The sequence below is a fragment of the Camponotus vicinus genome, unplaced genomic scaffold (genome assembly GCF_025532165.1).
Source record: "Camponotus vicinus isolate PSW18456_S1 unplaced genomic scaffold, iyCamVici1.0 SCAF_11, whole genome shotgun sequence".
Taxonomy (NCBI): Eukaryota; Metazoa; Arthropoda; class Insecta; order Hymenoptera; family Formicidae; genus Camponotus; species Camponotus vicinus.
The window spans coordinates 1,523,490-1,548,730 of record NW_028141947.1 but is presented as its reverse complement, the minus strand read 5'-3'; the positions used below and the strand labels follow the sequence as shown (position 1 = coordinate 1,548,730).

General features: G+C 28.5%; 2 pseudogenes across 2 annotated transcripts; one reads left to right on the top strand and one right to left on the bottom strand.

Moving 5' to 3' along the window:
- The first annotated feature begins 18,643 nt into the window (after window positions 1-18,643).
- LOC145961680 (uncharacterized) lies at window positions 18,644-19,855 on the top strand (annotated as a pseudogene). The gene is made up of 2 exons (XR_014435682.1): window positions 18,644-18,808; window positions 18,972-19,855. The product of XR_014435682.1 is annotated as an uncharacterized LOC145961680 (transcript).
- On the bottom strand, window positions 19,619-21,551 carry LOC145961679 (uncharacterized; annotated as a pseudogene). The gene is made up of 4 exons (XR_014435681.1): window positions 21,234-21,551; window positions 20,955-21,159; window positions 20,823-20,882; window positions 19,619-20,745 (listed from the first exon to the last, which is right to left on the bottom strand). The product of XR_014435681.1 is annotated as an uncharacterized LOC145961679 (transcript).
- Window positions 21,552-25,241: the final 3,690 nt, after the last annotated feature.

The following is a 25,241-nucleotide window of genomic DNA, read 5'->3' as shown; positions in this document are numbered from 1 at the left end:
TATTAATTACAAAGTACAATTTACAAAATATAATTTATGATGTTATCAATATCAAATAAATGTGCTCGATTTATTCGAATGTTTAATAACATAAATAATTTGATATTGATAACATTAACATTTGGACTTAATATTATAGCTATATATTAATTTACACATTTATATGATATATTTTTAATTTTTAAAATCAAATATAACATGCTAAAATATATCTTGAACATTTATAATTATGCAATTTGTTTAATCTTCTTGAAAATAATTTTGATAATTTAAATTTCATTTTTAAAACATTTTTAAAAATAAATTCAATTTAATTTTTTAAGAATAATTTTAAATTATTACAAAGAATTACAAAAGTATCCAAAATATACGTATAATATAAAATTTATTAAAAATTTCTACATAGTCCAAACAAGGCTGATTAGCGATGATGAATTACGCGATATTTATTATTAATAATCGACATACAATAATAGAATTTAAGAATAGAAATTAGTTTTATATAAATAACGCTTAAACTTAAATAATCGTGATCAAAAGGGTCATTAATAAAATTATTGATAGTTTTTCCGATTATGAAAGAAAGTATTTGCATTACTGGCGCATTTTATGTAGATTATTAATATTCAAAACGCGAAAAGATAGATAAAGCTTTGATGTAAATCAATGATTAAAGTACAAGATAAATAACAATTTAAAATTCGCGAGAGAGCGATAACGAATAAATAAGTCGATTATTAGGAATAGTTGATTACGATATGCGTAATTTTTGTAATATGATAATCGAAACCGCTAATAGACAGCGCGCGACATAATTATTATCAAACAAATGCGAAGATATTTCGAGACATTTGAGATTTATAATATTTGCGAATATAGAATTTATTACAAATTTTTAGAAGATAAATCGCGATTTACAATTCGCGAGAAGACGCGACAAGTAAATAAATCGACAATATTCGGAATATTTGATTGCGATATGTATAATTTTAATAATATAATCGGAGCACCTAATAGACACGCGCGATATAATTACTATCACGCACAAGTGCAAAGATATTTCGACAGATATTTAAGGTCTGTAATATTTGCGAATTTATTTGCGATTAATACGCTATTTTATAGAAATATCGCGATTGAAAAATACATATTGAAAATACATACATCTCGCGCATGATTAGTTAAATGAAATAAAATGAATCTTAAGACTTTACAATTTTGAATATAATTAACATATAATTAAAAAATCGCGTTGTTCGCCACGTTTAATAAAGAATAACGGCACAAATAATTTTATCAAAATCCCTCTCTAATAATTTAACTATCTAACTATATCTCTAACTATCGATGTATTAGTAGAGTTTAATAAGATTTATATAATAATTTAAATAATCGCGATTAATCATTAATAAAATTATCGGGCATCTTCTTAAATAGTAAAAAAAAATATTTGCACTACTAGCAAAGACTATAAAAGACAATATTCAAAGACGTGGAAAGATAGCCAAAGTTTCGACGTATAAGTCAACGATTAAATTATAAGATAAATCGCGATTTAAAATTCCCGAGAAAACGCGACGAATAAATATAATAATCGAAGCTCTCAATAGACACGTGCGCGATATAATTATTATCACGAAAATATAGAAAATCGAAAATATTTCGACAAATTTGTTTGTAATGTTTGTGAATATACAATTCACCGACCGATTTACTTGCGAATTTTTATAAGATAAATCGCGATTTAAAATTCGCGATAAAACGCGACGAATAAATAAATCGATAATATTCAAAATATTCAATTGCAGATACGCGAGTGACATACCGGTAATATCCGATAAAAATAGGAGCGATCTTAAAAATGGAGAACGATTAACATCTTATTTCTACATCAGATTTCGCAAGATCAATCTGCGAAGAAAAGTTAAGTGATCTATTGAACGTCGGGAATTTCACTGTAGGAGGGAACGAATCCTGGATCTTCCGGACTATTCCCGATAGCAATGATTTCAGTATTAAATCAAAGACAATTATCCCTCGTCATTATTTTCAATTCGCGAAATTGATATTCACGTCAGAAAACATGTTCTTCCATTACTAAGAAATATATTTCTTTATTGAAAATTAAATGGATATAACGACCTTCTTTATTGAAATGTGATTACGAACGATTATATCTATAAATAATAAAATATATGCATTATTGGAGTTTGTGTTAAATGTGCGAACACATAATTTGGGGTACCGTCGCGCGCGAGGCGAATCGAACCCGATAACAGCAAGATATAAAAAATTTCAATTCGAATAGTGTTCAAAATAAAATAAATGAAATAATTTTAAATATATAATTAATTCTAGATTAATTATCTAGATTCTTATTCTTGTAACGTTTAAATTAATAATTTTTTTTTCTTTTAATCAATATCTTACTGTTATAGGGGTACCCATTCGATTCGTCTCTAAATTTTTAAGTATTCGCACATTTTATGTAAAATTCATGTATAATTTCGCGTATATATAATATATTATATTAACAAAAATTATAAAAATATTTTGGATACGTTAATTTATGCATGTATTTTAAATAAATTTTAAAATTAATTAATAATTAACAAAATATATTCGTTCGTAATCATTTTTATCATAAAAATTAATAAAAATTAATTAAATAGGCATTATATAGACAATAATAATACCAATCCTAATAATGAAGAACATTTTTTAACGAAGAAAAGAAAAGATACATTTTTCTCATCTAAATATATATATTATTTAAATTAATTCGACGTTAAAGAAGCGTATCGTCGTTGAATTACTACCGAAATCATTGCTTTCGGAAATTGCCAGGAAAACCTGAGATTAGTTCCAATCTTACAATAAAAATTTCCAATTTTTAACAGGGCACCGAACTAGACGTCGCGAATGGATCTCACAAGAACCGGTGAGAAATAATTCTCCATGATGAAAATCGTTTCGACTCCTCGGCGGTACGAGCCATGCAACTTTTATTAACGTTTATTTAACCGAAGGAACAACGATAACTCTTTCATTAAAACGACAATCTCGTCTAAGAATGCGAATAGAACGCGGGAAAGACAAGGTGATTTCGCAACCGTAATTTATTAATTTATTTATGAATATTTTCCGATACGAAATTCGTCCTCGAAAATCCCATTTCACTTACGACAATCAGCTTCGAGCCAACAGGTCGGGATTGCAACGATACAACGAGCAAGGACTAAGCCCAAATCGGAAAGAAGACGAAACGATTGACGGAAATAGAGGAAAATGAAGTTCACCAACTCTTTTTCGCGCATAATTATCCTATCTCATATCGAACCTGGACCCGCTAAGCACGATTTCAGGTGCTCCGCCCGGACATATTATGCCTCCCGCGGTTGCTATATGCTACACCAGGCTAGTAGACGGCAAAAGAAGAGGATACCCACCCCACATTTTTTAAATGCTTACATTCAGCAATTTAGAAAATGGGGAGGCAACCCCTTTTACCGAGCGAAAATCGTATCTAGGGGAATCCACTCGACTCCTCGACAGGGTTAACACACGCAGTGCGTGTGGCTGTAGACGAGCAAAGAGAAGGGACCCATTGACGACCATTCCGAGCAATCGATCGAGTTCTAACTAATTCGGGCCGAATCACTTGACGAAGCACGAAGCAAGAGTGTACGTTGCATAGCAACGTGTGCAAACTCGAAACATCCCAGTTAGTTGGCATCGGAAGTAGAGACTCGCGACAATAAGGAAATTGGGATTTTTATACGAAAAATCGAACGCGGAAACGCGAAAACGCGACGACGCGGGAATACTACAACGCGGAAATGCAGTAACGAAATGCCGCCGTCCGCGACACGTTGACGGCACCGACGATGGAAAGTCGATGACGCAATGTAACTCTTTTATTAAAACGACAACCTCGTCTAAGAACGCCAAAATGAATGCGGTAGAACGTGGTGTTTTCGCTACCGTAATTTATTAATTTATTTATGAATATTTTCCGATACGAAATTCGTAAATATATCTGAAAAAACAAATTATTAAATTCATAATAATTAACTCGCGATCCTATAATATCGAAGGTGATCGTTAAATTTTGTGAAACTAATATTTAATCGTTGACTTATCACATCGAATCTTCACACTCTTATTCGATAATTCTTTATATTTAATTAGCAATATTTAGGAATATTATCTGACGAGAGGGACAGCGATAAAATTCTTTTGTTAAAACGGTAATCTTTTATAAGGTCGCGGAAAAAACGCAAAAAGAACGCGAAAAGCACGCGAAAAGAACCCGGAAAGAACGCGAAAAGAACGCGGAAAGAACGCGGAAAGAACACGAAAAGAACACGGTATTTTCGCAATCATAATTTAATAATTTATTTTAAGAATATTCAGCTCCGCGCGATATGGAATTCATAAATAGATAAATCTAACGGAAATCATATCATTAAATTTATAATAATTGACTCGCGATTCTGTAACAAAGGCGTCCGTCAAATTTTATAACGCTTATATTTAATCATTAATTTAGCATCGAATTTTTACATTTTATATAAAAATTTTCCGAATTTATTAATGACTCTTTGATATGAAAATATAAATCGTTACTCTTTTATGAATATTTAAAAAATATATACTATAGAAATAAATATATTAATTTAATGAATTACTATTATATAATCATTATACGTATACTTTCGATATTTTTTTGTGTAATTTACATAAGAATGTATTTACGTAATTTACAATCTTCTTAAACATTTATAATTTTGCAATTTCTTTTAGTATTCCTGAAAATAATTTTAATAATTTAAATTAATAATTTAAATATTTTCATTTTTAAAGCATTTTTAAAAATAAATTCAATTTAATTTTTTAAACTGAAATAAAGCCAAATTACAAATTTCTCTATATTACATTAGACTGCTAACACGGCCATATCTCATATGATAAAATGTAAAACAAAAGCAACCATTTATAACTGGACAGAATTTATACCGGGTATCATAGAATTTACCATAACATAACTATCGCTTTCGAAAGATGCAATTGTAATTTATATGAGTATCGCTTATATATTTATTTTAATAATTGCTGGTTATTGCTTATATTTATTTAAATACTATATTTTAATATTTTGTAACTACTTATGTTCATTTTAATCACTATCTCGTAGAAGTTTATATTTATTTTAATAAATGCCGGCAAAAATTGAAGTACGACATAATATGTATATTAATCTAATCTGTATATGTATATCCTGCCCAAATGTAAATGGTTATCCTGGCTTCAGCTGTTAGCAACCTGGTATAATATATGAAATTCTTATAGTATAAAAGTCTTTGTGCAGATTACCAATAAAAATTGATTGATATTATAATAATATATATAATTAATAAATTTTTATAGTAATGCATAATTTAAAATAAAATATAAAATTAATATGTGTAAAAAGTTTATCATATTACATTTATCACATTTCAAGTTATTTCATTAATTAATCATTTGGCTTTACATTAAGTTTAAAAACAATATCTACAACAAATGTTGTAATGGATGAGCTAATAAGAAATTAGAGTAAGATAAGTGAATAAGATAAATGCGCGTTATAAGAATAAATTAGCATTAGATGTAATTGATACAATTTTTAGTGTTCTTTATTTTTAATAAATTAGGTAAAATCTATACAAAAATAATCTTTTCTCTATCTTTTTTCTTTATAATTGAAATACTGCAATATATTTTCGCAATGGATGCAATTTATTTCGAACGAATTTATTAAAAGTTATTTAATTTAATCTATTCTAGCTCATCCATTTTAAGGCAACGGATTTATCTACAATCTCTATGAATCCGTTACTTTGAAATTAAATAAAAGTTTTTGTCACTTACCGGAACATTGATGTGCCGCAGCGGAGTTGTCATTATCGAAGCTACGTTGTCTGTAACATACAAATATAAAATTCATTATAACAAAGCTCAAAATACAATCATTATTTCAAAAAATTATTATTGTGCGGAATTTCATATCCGGTGTGTAAAATAATAAGCAGATATAAACACGTGGGAAGATTTTATCAATTTTAAAATTATTTTTTAAATAGAAATTTTTATATTTATAAAAATTTTTGTCTCTAATTTTCTCTTTAATTCCTTTAAATTATAAGAACAAATTATTATGCGTACGATTTATAATAATTGATATACAAATAATAAATATTCACCATCAGGTTGCTTCGCCGATGCAAGATGCCTCTCCCAGGCCTCCTTCTCCTCTCACAATAGTTTGTTGGTCTGTAACGTACAAAGAAGATTCAAATTGTAGTCACGGTCAAAAAATTATTATTATATGCATTTAATTTTATATCCGACGCACATAAATAATAAGCAGATAAACAATTTTATAAATTTTGAAAAATTTCTACTAATAAGTAATAATTTAAGAATTCTATTAAAAGCTATTCGAACGTAGAAACTTTTAAATTACAGTTTTTATGTAAAAATTTCTCTCTTTTTCTCTTGTTTAAGTCATGTAAATAAAAAATCAAATTACGCGATTAATTACTTAATTTAAATCGCGCATAGGCAATTAATAATAATTATATATAATTATATATAATTATATATGATTTTTATAAAAATTTTTCTCTCCAATTTTCTCTTTAATTCCTTTAAATTATAAGAACGAATTATTGTGCGTACGATTTATAACAATTGATATACAAATAATAAATATTCACCATCTGGTTGCTTCGCCGATGCAAGATGCCTCTCTCAGGCCTCCTCCTCCTCTCACGTTGTTGACGCGCGGTACTTTTAACGGCACTCCCGCACTCACGAGCGATATTTTTATATCGCTATTTCCACTATTTTACGCGCGATACTTAACGGTTTCCGCACTTACAATGCGATTAAAAATTTTATATTTGATCGCGCGATGTATATATTTAATATGTATATCTATACTTCAGACGGCACTCCCGGTTTCGGTACGAGCGAAAATCCCATTTCATTTATGAGAATCAGCTTCGAGCCAACAGGTCGGGATTGCAACGATACAACGAGCAAGGACTAAGCCCAAACCGGAAAGAAGACGAAACGATTGACGAAAATAGAGGAAAATGAAGTTCACCAACTCTTTTTCGCGCATAATTATCCTATCTCGTATCGAACCTGGGCCCGCTAAGCACGATTTCAGGTGCTCCGCCCGGACATATTATGCCTCCCGCGGTTGCTATATGCTACACCAGGCTAGTAGACGACAAAAGAAGAGGATACCCACATTTTTTAAATGCTTACATTCAGCAATTTAGAAAATGGGGAGGCAACCCCTTTTACCGAGCGAAAATCGTGCCTAGGGGAATCCACTCGACTCCTCGACAGGGTTAACACACGCAGTGCGTGTGGCTGTAGACGAGCAAAGAGAAGGGACCCATTGACGACCATTCCGAGCAATCGATCGAGTTCTAACTAATTCGGGCCGAATCACTTGACGAAGCACGAAGCAAGAGTGTACGTTGCATAGCAACGTGTGCAAACTCGAAACATCCCAGTTAGTTGGCATCGGAAGTAGACTCGCGACAATAAATGAAATTGGGATTTTATATGAAAAGTCCAAAAGTTCCGCGAAAACGCGACGACGCGAGAATACTACAACGCGAAAACGCGGTAACGAAGCGCTTGCCGTCCGCGGCACGTTGACGGCATCGACGACGCGAAAGGGTACTTAGCTTCCCATTCAGACACCTTAAGATTTATCATAAATAGAAAAATTTAAGATAAACCTCAAGGCACCATCCAAGTACTAAGCCCTCCCACCGCGACAAGATGTACCCCTTGGGAGGGTTATATTATATATAATTTTATATATAATATAATACATAATTTGAAATTTATTTTATAATATAGTACATAAATTTAAATTCGCAAATATAAACGATAAATAAAAATATAAAAGACAAAAGAAAATCTATTATATAAAGCAATGTTCAAAATAATTGATTTTAAATCTAATTATTGCGCGCAATTAATTTTTACTTTTAAATAGATATATTTTAATGTTATAAATCACGTAATTACAAAATAATTTATATTTCTTAGATAGAAACTTTTAAAAATATTATAAATAAAAAAATTTCTATTTTTTTATACATGAAATATTTAAATGAATATATTAATATGAAATGTTATATAAAATATAGGAAGTATCTGAAAATATTAATTAATAAACAATTTTATAAATGTTTTAATTATTTTAAAATAAAATGGAATATTTTTTATAAGTATATGTATTATATTTGTTACAATTTAAAATCACTATTGAATCACTATCAAAGAAATAAAACGAAACGAGAAATATGTATATTTTGAATATATATACTATTGATAAATAATTTATATATTGTTGCGTCCGCGGAACGATATATATCGAACGCGTGCGACACAATCGACATATGCTGACGCTCGTGCACTCGTAAATAATAATAACGAGATTTAAGGTGCACAAGAATTTTAATAAATCGCGAGTAACATACCAAAATTCAGAATAATCGTAAAACGGATCACAAATAGACGAGCGTCCGCACAACTTGACAGCTGTGCTCAGACTCTCTGACAGTCGTTGTTTATAAAAATATCTTGACAACGCACGCGAAAACGATCTTCTTCGAAAGAATTCAACGGGTGACGAATACATTCAGCGAGACGGGACGCGAGGACGCAACAATATAATGAATAATGAATGTGATAAATAATTTATATTAATGACTTACATCATATTTTATTGATCCATCCACTTCCGAAACCTCCTTTTTTCTTCTGTTTTCTTCGCTTTTTCCTCGTCGGCACTTCAATCCTCCTTGCACTCATTTGAATTCCTCGTTGCACTCATTCCCGAAAAGTTCCTTGTTACACTTACAATTGTGTTTAGAGAAAGAATTTGATAATATATGAAACGTCTCACATCACTACTTCACTGCTCAAGAGCCACTGAGCGAATGATCGTAAGTCAGAAACATTACCGCGGTAATGTTTATACCGCTAAGGTCGACTATGTAAAGAAAGAATTTAATAATATGTGAAACGTCTCTCACGTCACTACTCAAGGTAACTGTGCGAATGATAATAAAGCCGTGTAACATATTAACAATAGCGCGATACTGTTTATCAAGGTCGAGCACGGTGTTATTGATAATTCTCTCGTTGCCGAAATATTTTCTGTAATATAAAATATTCGCGCGCGGAATATTAAATTATAGAAGTATTTTAATTTACTGATTAAAATTAATTGATTATTTATTAAACCTGATTAAAATTAATTGATTATTTATTAAATTATTTATTATTTATTATTCATCGTGAAGTCTTTCATTATGCTAATTATTTGCATTTATAATTCGATTGTTTTATTTCGTGTTCCCTCATAATCCAAATTATATTTAGATTGTCAAATAGAACGATAAAGTAACACGGATGAAATATATTTGACTTTAAATATTAAAATAATAATTATTGTCCGTAAAGATCGCAATGATCGAAATGATTATTTGATATTTTGGATTCGTATCACTTAATCGATTCTCGATTAAATTGTATACATCGCGAAATATGCATTTCGAGATCTATCGTCGCGACGTAATTTTACATATTATTTAACATATGAAATTAAGTATTAATCATACCAAATTATTTCTCAATGTACTTATCAAATCAATCGCGTTTAGAAAAGGAATTTGACGGAGCTTTTCGCATCATTTTTCTGTTCAAGTATCATTGCGCGAATGATAAGAACCATAGCACTTTTAAATATCAATGAGTTATATATTTTGCAGAGGTCGAACGCGGTATTATTATTAATTTGTTGTAAAAATATTTTATATATTATGACATATATATCTATGCGATATATTAAACTAATGTAGAGAAGTATTTTAAATTATTAATTTATTATACGATTGATGTATCACGAATCTTTTTGTTAATTACTTGATCATGCGATTTCACTGTCAGGCTAAAGAAACTATAACAAAATAAATGCATTTAGTCAAGTTAATAATTTTTGATTAATAATTTTTTTCTGTGTATAATATATGTCTTAATTATTATATAGATAAAAGATTAAAATGAATTTTTTTAAGGGAGAGAGAGAGAGGAAGAGAGAATTATATATTAAAATAATTTTAAGTACTGCATTATATAATATCAATTACTAACAATACTTAGCTGTAAATGGAGCTTTGAGCTCATTAATTTTTTTAAGTAATTAGATTTTAATTAGTAATGCATATATAGAATTTGTCAAAATGATTCTTCTGAGGTATCAGTATATAAAGCTCCAAAAATGCTCCCAAAATGCTTCAAAAATACAGATATTGCAAAATATCTCAAAAGATATGTTTTCGAAAGTTCCACTCTATATAGCAAACATATTTTATAATACAAAAATTAATAAATATAAGACTCGAAATATAAAATTAAACAAAACAGTTATAATGGCAATACGAGTCGAGTGTCGATGTTATAACACATTTATTTATAATACAATCAAATAAATATTGATATTAAAGCATACAAAGAGAGGATAGCGAACGTTTCGACCATATTTTATAATATTTTACTATAGTTTCTATAATAGCAAAATATTACTGAATTATAAAATGTAACATAATTAAAAAATATTATTATTAACGGATCGTATATAATTGCAAGCTGTTTTTTCGTTCTTACTGTGCATTTTTATCCAACGCATCCTCTTCTTTGAATCTTTAGATTGTTATGGGTTGTTGCATTCTCAAGACCATAGTCACTTGTCGTGTTTCTTCCTTCTTATGATGTTTATCGTGATGATTAATATCTTCTAGCCATTTATATAATTAGGAATTCTTAAAGTGTTCAAATCACACAAAATCTTTTTTCTACTCTCTCAATTGCTATTTCTTTTACTTCTAATTTATTTAAAAATATTATATATATAATTATATATATATTATAAAATATTATATATATGTATTTTTGTGTATCTCTCTTAGTCTGACTCTTCCCCTTCGACTTGTCCGGCATGGGTGATCCTACCGGTAACTACGGCCGATATTCATAATTTACTCTTATAATTAAGATCATCTTAAGTAAGTTGGAAAATGTTATACAACTATTTTAATAACTGAACGAAATCTTAAGACGCAATCTAAGAATATATTTAAAATGATATAATAAAATATATTTAAAATGATCTTAAATACAAGAATAATCTATATGAATATCGGCGTACATTACCGCCGGCATAGGTCTCAGGTTCACGAGAGTACGGAAACCTCCTCACCCGGCAAATGCCTTCGTTAAGGTGGAGATACATCGAGGAGGAAAATTTTTTTATTTTTTTTTATTTTATTTTTATTTTCTTTTAATACAGAGTTTTCAAACAGAAAATACAATACATATATAAAATATATATTACATAATTATAATATATACAACGTAAATTACAATTAATTTGCAATTACATAAAAAACAAAATTACAAAATATTAAATTATTAACTAACATAAAAAATATTAACATAAACATACTAACATACTAACATAAACATATTAAATTATTAATTAACATAAAAATAATTACATTACAAATATATGTATTACAAAATACATGACAAAATATAATACAAATTTAATATAAAATATAATTTGAAACTTAATACAAAATAAGATTTATTACACGAAAGTGTCCAAAGTATACGTCTAATATAAAATTTACTAAGAATTTTTACATAGACCAGACTAGACTGATTAGTGATGATTAATTACGCGATATTTATTATTAATAATCACATACAATAATAGAATTTAATTAGTTTTATATAAATAACGTTTAAACGTATAACGTATAAATAATCATGATCAAAAAAGTCATTAATAAAATTGATCGTTTCTTCGATTGTAAAAGAAAATATTTGTATTATTGGTGCATTTTGTGCAGACTATCTAAAAGAAATATTCAAAACGCATAAAGATAGAGCAAGCTTCGATGTAAATCAAAGATTAAATTACAAAATAAATCACGATTTAAAATTTGCGAGAAAACACGACGAATAAATAAATCGGCAATATTCGTTTGCAATTAATATACAATTTTATATAAATGTCGTGATTGAGAAAATACATATTGAAAATGCATATTATATTTCGCGCATGATTAGTTAAATGAAACAAAATAAATCTTAAAACTTTACAATTCTAAATATAATTAAAATATAATTAATATATAATTCAAAAATTGCATTATCACCATGTTTACTAGAGAATAACGAATGATTTTATCAAAATCCCTCTAAAAATCGATATAATAATTACAGTTTAATAAGGTTTATATAATGTAAACAATTGCAATTAAAACAGTCATTAATAAAATTATCGAGCGTCTTTTAAGTAGTAAAAAAAATATTTGCATTACTAGCGCAGACTATTAAAGACAAATATTCGATTTATTCAAATATTTAATAACATAAATAATTTAATATTATTTAACTTAATACACATATATTTTTAATATATTTTTGAAATAAAATATAACATGTTAAGATATTTCTTAAACATTAATAATTATGCAATTTCTTTAATATTCCTGAAAATTTTGAAAATTTAAATTTCATTTTTAAAATATTTTTATTTTTATTTTAACATGTTATATTTATTTTTACAAAATTTTTAAAAAATTTTTAAAAATTCAATTTAATTTTTTTAAATAATTTTAATTTATACCTAGGATTATTGGAATATTAAAAGAATTGAAACAAATAATGATCTTAACAACCCTATGAGTCCTAACAACCCTATAATCTTAACAACTCTATGAATTCTAACAAAACCCTACTTCCTGATTAACTAAAATTATTCGAGATTTGGGGAACCTATCTCTAATCATATATATTTTAATCAATACCCTAATTACATTCCCTAACCGCGTATCCTAACCGCGTGCGAGCTTTTCTTCAGGCCAGTTGACCCTACCTTTCGTTGATCCTGACCACTTTCTCGCTCGATCTCTAATCAGAGAACGAAAAAAGAGATAAACACTCCTTTTTTTGCCGGCAAATGAGCGTAAATATTTCACGCTCATCGTAACGATCGTGAGATTTTACGATCGTTAAATATTTCAATATAACTTTATTTTAACTAAAATAAAGCCAAAAAATTTCAATAACAAATTTCTATATATTATATTAAATTGCTAACACGGCTATTGGTAAGTCATTTATTATCATGTTACAAGTTATTTAATGAATTAATCATTTGGCTTTATATTATATAAGTTAAAGTAAAGTTTAAAACTAATAAACCAAATTCTACAAATTCTACAAACAAATTCTACGATGGATGAACTAAGAAGTTAGAATAAGTGCGCGTTATAAAAATAAAGTAGTATCAAAAATTGATAAAATTGATGAAATTATTAATGCGTGTTCTTTGTTTAATAAATTAGACACAATCTTTACAAAATGCTTTTCTTGATCTTCTTTTTTTAATTAATATTTCAATATATTTTCGCAATAGATGCAAAGTATCTCAAAAGAACTTATTAAAAGTTATTTAATTTAATCTATCCTAGCTCATCCATTTTAAGGCAACGGATTTATCTACAATCTACAATCTACATCTACATGTACGTCTACAATCTCTACAAATCCGTTACCTTAAAGTTAAATAAAAGTTTTTCTCACTCACCGGCACTGATGCGCAACAGCGGAGTTGTCGTTATCGAAGCTACGTTGTCTGTAACATACAAATATAAAATTCATTTATAACAATGCTCAAAATCAACATTTCAAAAAATTTTTATTGTGCGGAATTTTATATCCGATGTGTAAAATAATAAGCAGAGATAAACACACATGTGCAAAAATTTTATAAATTTTTGAAACATTTTTAAATAGAAAGTTTTATATGACTTTTATAAAAATCTTCCTCTCTAATTTTCTCTTTAATTCAATTAAATAATAAGACCGAATTATTGTGCGTACGATTTATAACAATTGATATACAAATAAAAAATATTCACCATCAGGTTGCTCCGCTGATGCAAGATGCCTCTCCCAGGCCTCCTCCTCCTCTCATGTTGTTGACGCGCGATACTTTTAACGACACTCCCGCACTCACGAGCGATATTTTTATATCGCTATTTTCGTTATTTTACGCGCGATACTGAACGGTACTCCCGCACTATTTCGCTACGATTAAAAATTTGGTCGCGCGATGTATATATTTAATACATATATACTTTCAACGACACTCCCGGTTTCGGTACGAGCGAAAATCCCATTTCATTTACGAGAATCAACTTCGAGCCAACAAGTCGGGAATGCAACGATACAACGAGCAAAGATTAGGCCCGAACCGGAAAGAAGACGAAACGATTGACGGAATAGAGGAAAATGAAGTTCACCAGCTCTTTTTCGCGCATAATTATCCTATCTCGTATCGAACCTGGACCCGCTAAGCACGATTTCAGGTGCTTCGCCCGGAACACGAAGTTTCCCGCGATTGCAGGACATGGCTACACCAGGCTGGTAGACGGCAAAAGAAGAGGATACCCACATTTTTTAAACGCTAACATTCAGCAATTTAGAAAATGGGGAGGCAACCCCTTTTACCGAGCGAAAATCGTGCCTAGGGGAATCCACTCGACTCCTCGACAGGGTTAACACACGCAGTGCGTGTGGCTGTAGACGAGCAAAGAGAAGGGACCCATTGAAGACCATTCCGACCAATCGATCGAGTTCTAACTAATTCGGGCCGAATCACTTGACGAAGCACGAAGCACGAAGCGCGAGTGTACGTTGCATAACAACGTGTGCAAACTCGAAACATCCCAGTTAGTTGGCATCGGAAGTAGAGACTCGTGACAATAAATGAAATTAGGATTTTATATGAAAAAGTCCAAAAGTTCCGCGAAAACGCGACGACGCGAGAATACTACAACGCGAAAACGCGGTAACGAAGCGCTTGCCGTCCGCGGCACGTTGACGGCACCGATGACGCGAAAGGGTACTTAGCTTCCCATTCCGGCACCTTAAGATTTATCATAAATAGAAAAATTTAAGATAAACCTCAAGGCACCATCCAAGTACTAAGCCCTCCCACCGCGACAAGGTGTACCCCATGGGAGGGTTATATTATATATAATTTTATATATAATATAATATATAATTTGACACTTATTTTGTAATATAGTACATAAATTTAAATTTGCATAACAAGACCGTAAAACAAAATCATTAGCGCAGTACTGTTTATGTCGGATACTATGTTGTTGTTAATTCATTGTTGAAATATTTTAACATATTAATGTATCTCATATATCTAACGTATTAATATATCCTAAGATTAAAATAATTACATGTCGTGATACATAACTATTGTTTAATTAACAAGGATTTAATTAACAAGGAGAATATTTAAAGCATTGGTCGAAATATATTCAATTCTAATACAGTTAAAGAAATATCATAATAAGCATCAAGAATCGAAAGTTCATAACATATTTAATTCTCTTATCCCCTTTTATGTATATCCTGTTTCAATTTTTAATCGCGGTAATGAATGATTGCGATTCGATAAAGATTTATCGTTGCGATACAGTTTTATGTCGTTAATTAATTTTTAATTAATTAATTTAAATTAATATTTAAAGCAAATTATGTTTCGATACTAAACGTAATCGTGTTTAGTAAAAGAATTACAATATACGAAGCGTTTCTCATCACTACCTTATTACTCGAGAGTCATCGTGCGAATGATAACAAAGCCGAAACATAGCGCACTACTGTTTATATTTTATATTGCCAAAGTTGAACACCGTGTTATCGATAATTCGTTGCCGAAATATTTTATATATTATAAAATGTACATTAACGCGGAATATTAAATTAATGAAGTATTTTAATTTATTGATTAAAATTGATTATTTATTAAACAATTTATCCTTTCGTTATGCTAATTATTTGCATCTATAATTCGATTATTTTACTTCGTGTTCTCTCACAATTTAAATTATATTTAAATTGTCAAGTAGAACGATAAAGTAACACGGATGAAATATATTTGTGACTCTAGATATTGAAATAATAATTATTGTCCGTAAAGATCACAACGATCGAAGTGATTATTTAACATTTTGGATTCCTATCATTTAATCGAAGCTCGCTTAAATTGTACATTGTCTAATTAACAAGGATTGAGAAAATTTAAGGTATTGGTCGAAATATAATTAATTTTAATATTGTTAAAGAAATATTATTACAATTAGCATCGATGATCGAAAGATCATAACATAATTAATTCTCTTATCCCCTTTTATGTATCTCCTGTTTCAATTTTTAATCGCGGTAATGAATGATTGCGATTCGATAAAAGTTTATCGTTGCGCTACAGTTTCATGTCGTTAATTAATTTTCAATCAATTAATTTATATTAATATTTAAAGCAAATTATGTTTCGATACTAATCGTAATCGTGTTTAATAAGAAAATTATAATATACGAAGCGTTTCTCACCACTACCTTATTACTCGAGAGTCACCGTGCGAATGATGACAAAGCCGTAACATAGCGCGCTACTGTTTATATTTTGTATTGCCAAAGTCGAATACCATGTTATCGATAATTCGTTGCCAAAATATTTTATATATTATAAAATGTACATTAACGCGGAATATTAAATTAATGAAGTATTTTAATTTATTGATTAAAATTGATTATTTATTAAACAATTTATCTTTTCATTATGCTAATTATTTGCATCTATAATTCGATTCAGTACTATATGTGTTCTCTGACAATCCAAATTACATTTACATTGTCAAGTAGAGCGATAAAGTAACACGGATGAAATATATTTGTGACTCTAGATATTGAAATAATAATTATTGTCCGTAAAGATTACAACGATCGAAGTGATTATTTAACATTTTGGATTCCTATCATTTAATCGAAGCTCGATTAAATTGTATATTGTCTAATTAACAAGGATTGAGAAAATTTAAGGTATTGGTCGAAATATAATTAATTCTAATATTGTTAAAGAAATATTATTATAATTAGCATCAATGAGCGAAAGATATTTATAATATTTATAATATTTATATTTATAATATTTATAGCAAATTACGTTTTGATAATTGTAATCGTGTTTAATAAAAAAATTACAATATACGAAGCGTTTCTCATCACTACCTTATTACTCGAGAGTCACCGTGCGAATGATGACAAAGCCGTAACATAGCGCGCTACTGTTTACATTTTATATTGCTAAAGTCGAACATCATGTTATCGATAATTCGCTGCCGAAATATTTTATATATTATAAAATATACTCTAAAATATACACAGAATATTAAATTATTGTAGTATTTTAATTTATTGATTAAAATTGATTATTTATTAAACAATTTTTCACAGAGTCTTTCGTTATACTAATGATTTGTATATATAAAATTTGATTGTTTTACTTCGTGTTCTCTCATAGTCCAAATTATATTTAAGTTGTCAAGTAGAACGATAAAGTAACACAGATAAAATATATCTGTGACTCTAAGTATTAAAATAATAATTATTAGCCGTAAAGGTCGCAACGATCGAAGTGATTATTTAACATTTTGGATTCCTATCATTTAATCGAAGCTCGATTAAATTGTACATTGTCTAATTAACAAAGATTAAGAATATTTAAAACATTGATCGAAATATATTTAATTCTAATATTGTTAAAGAAATATTATAATAAGCATCAATAATCGAAATATCATAACATAATTAATTCTCTTATCCCCTTTTACATATCCCCTGTTTCAATTTTTATTCGCAATAATGAATGATTGCGACTCGATAAAGATTTATCGTTGCCATACAGTTTCATGTCGTTAATTAATTTTCAATCAATTAATTTATATTAATATTTAAAGCAAATTATGTTTCGATACTAATCGTAATCGTGTTTAATAAGAAAATTATAATATACGAAGCGTTTCTCACCACTACCTTATTACTCGAGAGTCACCGTGCGAATGATGACAAAGCCGTAACATAGCGCGCTACTGTTTATATTTTGTATTGCCAAAGTCGAATACCGTGTTATCGATAATTCGTTGCCGAAATATTTTATATATTATAAAATATACGCTAACGCGGAATATTAAATTATAGAAGTATTTTCATTAATTAATTAAAATTGATTATTTATTAAACGACTTTTCACGGAACCTTTTGTTATGCTAATTATTTGAATTTATTCGATTATTTTATTTTCAATGTCAAATTCTATAATATTTAGTTTTGCATTTTAGAAGACTGACTTATAGCGAGCTAAATAAATAAATAAATAAATAAAAAATAAATAAATGATGTTGAGAAGAAAAAGGACACATAAATAAATAAATAAATAATAGCGTGGAAAGAGAGAACATACTGTTATTTTTATATAATAAATTATTATTAATTAAATTATTTATATTTTTGTTTAATTATTTATGTTATTTATATTATCAAGAGAAGACATATATGTTACCCTCTGAAAACATTTGTGGCTTTGTAGTTCATGTCCACGTTTTTAATGTCTATAGAGGGAGTATCCCTTTTAGAGATCATCTAAAAACTGTGGCTATATCACCTCTCACCTCTTCGTCTTCTCTCTGCTCGTTCTCTCCTCCCTCTACGCTATTCAAATTCAACAATTTATTTTGACAGTGTTTGACAGTACGGTTAGATCAAAATAATTGATCAAATGGATAACAACAATGAGGTATATTTATTTCTGACAAGTTTTGGTTAATATAAAGACTAAAATAATGCTATAAATTTTATTATTAAAATTATACTAATATATTAGTGATATATAAATTATCAATAAATAGATATAATAATTTTGTAAAATAATGCATTAATTATATATTAATTAAATATAGGCAACATCATTTTCATACAATGACTCTATTTCTGCTGCAACTGGGATCATGAAGTGTCATAGTGAAAATATGTCTGCTGAAGAGAGTTTGTTGCTTCGACACTTGCAGAGAAGCATTTCGGAGACAACAGAGGAGAATATTACATTTACAAAAGAGATTACCAATTTATTATCCAAATTACATCTTGAAATTAAGATTCTACCCAATGATATAAAAGAAGGCTTGGAGAAATTGTCTTTGATCTCAAATGCAGAAAAGTTGTTTGAATTTGATGAAACAGCGCTACGTGTAATTAGAGAACGTAAGATTATAGAAGAGAAAAGGCGACAACAAGAGGAGAAGCGGATGTCAGTGATACATGACAAATTACTTAGAAATTACATGAGATTACAGACAAAACTCAATCATCTACAAGATACAGTAGATTCTCTCCAGAATACTATTGACACTACAGACAAGGAGAAGGATAATTTATATTGTAACAAGGTTTTTTATCTACAAAATTGAAAGAATATCAACAAGCTGTGGAGAAATTAGAGACAGATTTAAGTGATATGCAAGTTGATGAACTTTATCCCGATAAAATATTAAATAAATATAAATTATATGTAGAAGGTACAAGGAAATTGGCAGATGTTAATCAATCGCTCGCTCAATATGGTGATTTGCCACCTAATTTATTGCAGGCTAAATTATTACTAGAAAATAAAAGGAAAGAGTATGAAAATTTAGATCGACTGTTTTTAGAAAAAACTCAGTGATTTTGGTTTTTAATCTTAAACTTATTTGTACATTTCACTATCTACAATATTTTTCTTTTCATAAATGATCAAATTGTAATTATTAATATAAGACACTATACATAAAAATATAAAAATTTTTACAGAAAATCCTTTTCTTGTTCTTAGAAACCATATTTCGATTTTGCTTGTTTTCGCGCCATTCTATTTTGAGACCATTGATTTTTCAGTTCTAATTCCATAGCTTTTGCTTGATGCGCCAAATAAGTTATTTGATGTTTCTTCTTGGATTGCGAGTTAATTCCACAGCTTTGCATAGATACTGGTCTCTGCACAGGCTCCTCCGTCAACGCTTTCACCATCCATTCTCTTTGATCTGGTTTTATATCTTCACCATTTATTTCGATTATATCTGCTTCCTTAAGCTCTTTGCGTTTTATACCTCGTTTTCCACAAAGATATTCAATTGCTTTTTCATCAAAGACTACATTACCTTGCGTATCAACATTATATTCTTGCTCAGAAACTGGTAGTTTTGGTCCAACTTCTGCTTTGTTTTTCAATAATATTTCTTCCTTAGGCAAATTTATAACATTACTTATTAATGTTTTGCTTGAGTTACTTGATTGATCATTTGTTGAAATATCAGAATTAATGGAGGAAGGATTATGTGTTGTACGATCCAAATGTTTTACAAGCGAAGCTTCCTTAGCACTTGATTTATATATGAGATCATCTGAAGGCAACTCTAGTAATGCTGATACTGAATCGTCTGATATATTTTTATTTGTATCCAATCCAAAGAAATCTATTGATGCCTTTTCTTCATCATCAAAATTTGATTCATCATACGATTCATTTAAAGTTTGTCCTTTCACTTTAGAATCATTCTGACTTGCACCAGATTTCCTCATCATGTTTGGCTGCTGGATATTTGTTCGTGTTGCTGCATTCTTAACACTTTGAGGTATTAAAGATTTCCTTGCAAGCTCCTGTTTTGGTAATCCTAAGATTGCAAAGAGTCCACAACCTTTCTAAAATAATGAATAATTCATGAATTTTGATCTTACCTTATTTGAAATTTTATGCAAAGAAATTTTTTAAAACTTACTTGTGATGGCTGTATAATCCTAGCAGGTTTCTCCTCCCTCTCCTCCTCAAGATCCTTAAACTAATACATCAAATAATATAGATGTAATTTAATAAAGTAATTTATATTTTCTATATTTTAGATGTGCTTTACCTCTGATAAAGAAGCAACCGATATCTTCATAGTTTGCTTTTTTGTTGGCTTTATGAATTGATTTTCCATCTTATTTTTTCAACAAGATATCATCATCGTTCTCTTCGACATCCTTTGCAGAACTCACATATCTGGGCTTTGATAGCGTGTTGAGTAAACCCACATTATGTTCTGCATCGTTGCTTTTTTCTTCCTCATCCTTAAACTAATACAGTTTATTAGTTAATGTAGGTGTAATATTTATAAGTAATTTATACATTTTCTGTTCTGTGCAAATACCTCCTCCTCATTTTCGGAACCCTCGTCACTGCTGACATATGCTACAAGACTCATCTTGAATTAGAAATATAATTTACACTTGCTCATGTACACTCATGCGCCATCGATGAGATACTCGAGAAGATTGGAACGTGTTTTTTTTTAAAATATGTATTTAATCTTTAAGGAAAAAATATCAATTTATCTCAAAACCAATAGTTATAATATGTGGATATCTGGACACAATGCGTCCTGCTCGAAGATACCTAACGACGAAAATAAATGTTAGAGAGGTTAGAGAGCAACGCACGATCATATGTAAGGGATAAGAAAAACAAGTCTCTTGAAGTTATCCGACAGAGATCTCCCAATCACTTCCATATGTATATGAATGATCCCATTCACTAGCGTTTACTCATATGAATGAATGTATGAATGATACATATTTATATGAATGAATGTATGAATGATTTTTCAATACTGTCGATATTGACGACCCACGTGAAAATTTAAATGCATTTTACGTACAAAAGCATTGTATGCACAAAAAACTACCGTGCAAACCGTACAATATGATAATAAAATTGAAATAAAATAATATATTAAAATTTTTTAATATAATATAATATTTTATTCGTAGAAATATTTGTAAAAATATATAAAACAAATAAAGCAAAAATTTGAAAAATATTCGTTAGAAAAATTTATGTTGAAGATACTTGTATTTAATACCAATCTTTAAGTATTGATATTCATACACAATACACCCTCAGAAAGGATTTCTGATAACAAGACAAAAATATTCTTGACACATTTAATCCGGTCACAATCTTATGTAGTATAAAAATGAAACAATTTTAAAACTAAAACAATAATTCTTATTCTTCTCTCTCGAATTAAACAAGATTGTCTTCTTTATAATCTGGAAACAAGAATAATATAAAGAAATCTAAGCTATATATTCTTGCACTTAGAATAATTTGATATTAGCATCATTTAATAAATAAGAATATATTCTTAATTTGCGACTTCTACGCCGCAACTCGATTTTCGTGTGCGCGATATGTTTTTTCATTTGTCGATATGCGGCGACACCACTCTTAATTTTTCTCGTACTCAATATTTACCATGAAATGTATATAAAGGACTTGTATTAACATAAGATCTAAAGTATATTTTTCTCCCTTAGCAGTGATGCGGAAGAGAGGAAGCTGCTCATACACAGGTTCTCTGTGTGCATTTGAGCCGCATCCTCTTTCTGACATCACTGTTTATCAGTTTAATTTCAAGTTAAATTTAAAATGATTTATTTAATAATCTGGATTCCTTGTTGGGATTCAGAATATTAAACAGATTACTTCAAATTAGGCGGAAAAAACTTTTAGACACCAATAATTAAATTTATTTGACTTCAGCAAAATTTATCAAATCCAAAAAAATATTTTTCTCTGTATATTAAGAATATCTCTTTAGAAGATCCTCTTAATTTAAGAGTATCCTCTTGGCGCCTATTTTAGTGGTATATATTGTAAAGATAAGTGGCATATTCTTAAGTTAAGAATACAATTTTTTCGCAGTAGTTGCGTGAAACCGATATGCGTCTGTCGTCTTTTGTAGATAGTATCAGGATCATTTTATTCTAGATTTAAGAATTTTCTATTTAAGATTAAAATATTCTTTTTTTAATAAAAAATATGATTGGCGCTATATCGATCCTATTTTATGATAGATTGAAGTGTAATAGCATTAAATTTAGAAATCCTTTCTGTGGGTGTAGCATTGATATATATAAATAAATTATAACATGTACCTTTCACAACCATCGATATGTTTATTTATGCCACCAACAATGTTGTACCATAAAGACTAACTAGCTTTAATAACATATCTAATAAACCGGTTTTTGTCTTAAAAGGCAGGAAAAATCTATGAAAAAATTGAAATAGCATTCTGAATTCTTCAACTCTTGATTAACACATTACGGTCTGGGCTGTTTGCGCGAAAACTTTTGCGTGTAGCCGGCATATTTTAAGGTTTTCAACTATATTACATCACTTTACAAAAATGGTTATAACTTTTAAAATATTAAATATTTTTTTATGAAATTTGAAGTGAAAAAAAAAATTTTTATTTTTTTTAAACAAAAAATTATTACACTTTGCTATCTTTACAAAATTTTCTTATTAAAAACAGCTATTTGTGAGTAATTTTATTTTTTTGCTACCATTACTATAACTTTTTTCTCAGTGTATCCCTCTTACTTCTTTTAAATGTGTTAATTACATTGCTATTTTATTATTTTATTATGTTCTGTTTACTAGGCATTTTCGATGTAATTACTTACGATGTAATGTCTGTACTTTCCTTTATATCACATTATATATATATGTTGTAACACATATTTATAGGTCGCCGGCATTTAATGCACAATCTGTAAAACCCTATTTATATGTCTCCGGCATTTTACGAGCAGTCAAGAAAAAACATATTTTTATGTCTCCGGATGGTAATGTGTTAATAGTAAAAAACCAAGTGAAAGGAATACATGTGCATGAATTGTTGAATGAGAAATGATAACTAACAAGTATATAAATGTTACTTGGTTTGCTGGGTAGTGGCTGAGAATTACCGGATTGATTTTTAATATTGTATTTTTGATCATCGATTGTATAATTAAAGATTATTATCATATACTATATATCCTCTGTATTTATCGATTAACTAAATTTAATTATATAATTATATAATTAATTATATAATTTTATAGTAACAGAAAGAAAAGAAATATATACCCTAAAAAAAACCTTATAAAGGTAAAAAAATACGCCAAGTACATAAAAAAAATCAAAAAATCTAAAAGAGTGATAAAAATAAAATATTTCAAAACCGATATGAGATCAATACTATTAGCCAAGTATAATAAATTATGTGATATTAATTCGTAATCGATACTAAATGAGTTAAGATTACTTTAATTCCTAAAGCATTTTTTATATGATGTATATAATTTAAAAAAGTTTTACACAAATTCTAAATCGCATAAATGACTTTCAGGTCGAAGTAAGATATGCTTGAGCGCTCCCACCATTACGAAAGTGCGGAAATGTATATGTGATGCGTACCTTGAGATTAGAAGCTAATTGCACGAGAGCGATAGTTGATTTCTGGACACTCGCCAGAGAGTATCAAACTCGGCGTAGAAAACTCACCTTCGCTGTTACTTGTGAACACCGTGAATATTCCGTTCACACAAATTTCGTAAGTATTATTCTAGTAAAATATAATTAAAGTGTCTCGTAACTCGTCGAAAGTTTAAATATTGATATCTGTTCAATTTTCACGATTTCTCTTTACAAAATATAATCAATGTTATAACAAAATAATTATTATTATATTCTATCCTAAGAAGGAAAACCAAATTTCTCTTTCTGTGTAAATTTATTTCAAACATAAAATATTCTAAAAAATAAGAGATACATTTTATATATATTTCTCGTGTGTATATGAGTTTTATAATAAATTTATAATAACTTTATAATAAATTTTATTATAAATAGTTATCAAATATTTTATTTTAAATAGTTATCAAATATGTATATTTAGCACAAAAAAATTATTGATCGCGTTTTTACTCAATTCAAATTAAATTCGTTTTGTGCTAAAGAAGACAGTAGTTATTATAATCAATATTTTAATCAATATTATAATCAATATTTTTATCTTATAATCAACAATTTTATTTTAGATATATATAAAGACGTTTCTGATATTCGAAAAAAATCTATTTTTTAAAGCCACATAATTATGCGTACGTGTGTGTAGATTTTCTTAATAGAATCATAAAATTTAAAATAGAATTATAAAAGAATATTAAACTATTTGCAAGATATTTCATAATTTACTTTGAAATATTATGTGACTTAAAATATATATTTATATATACACTATATATATATATATATATATATATATATATATATATATATATATATATATATATATATCTTGTAAACTCTCTGTATTAATTGT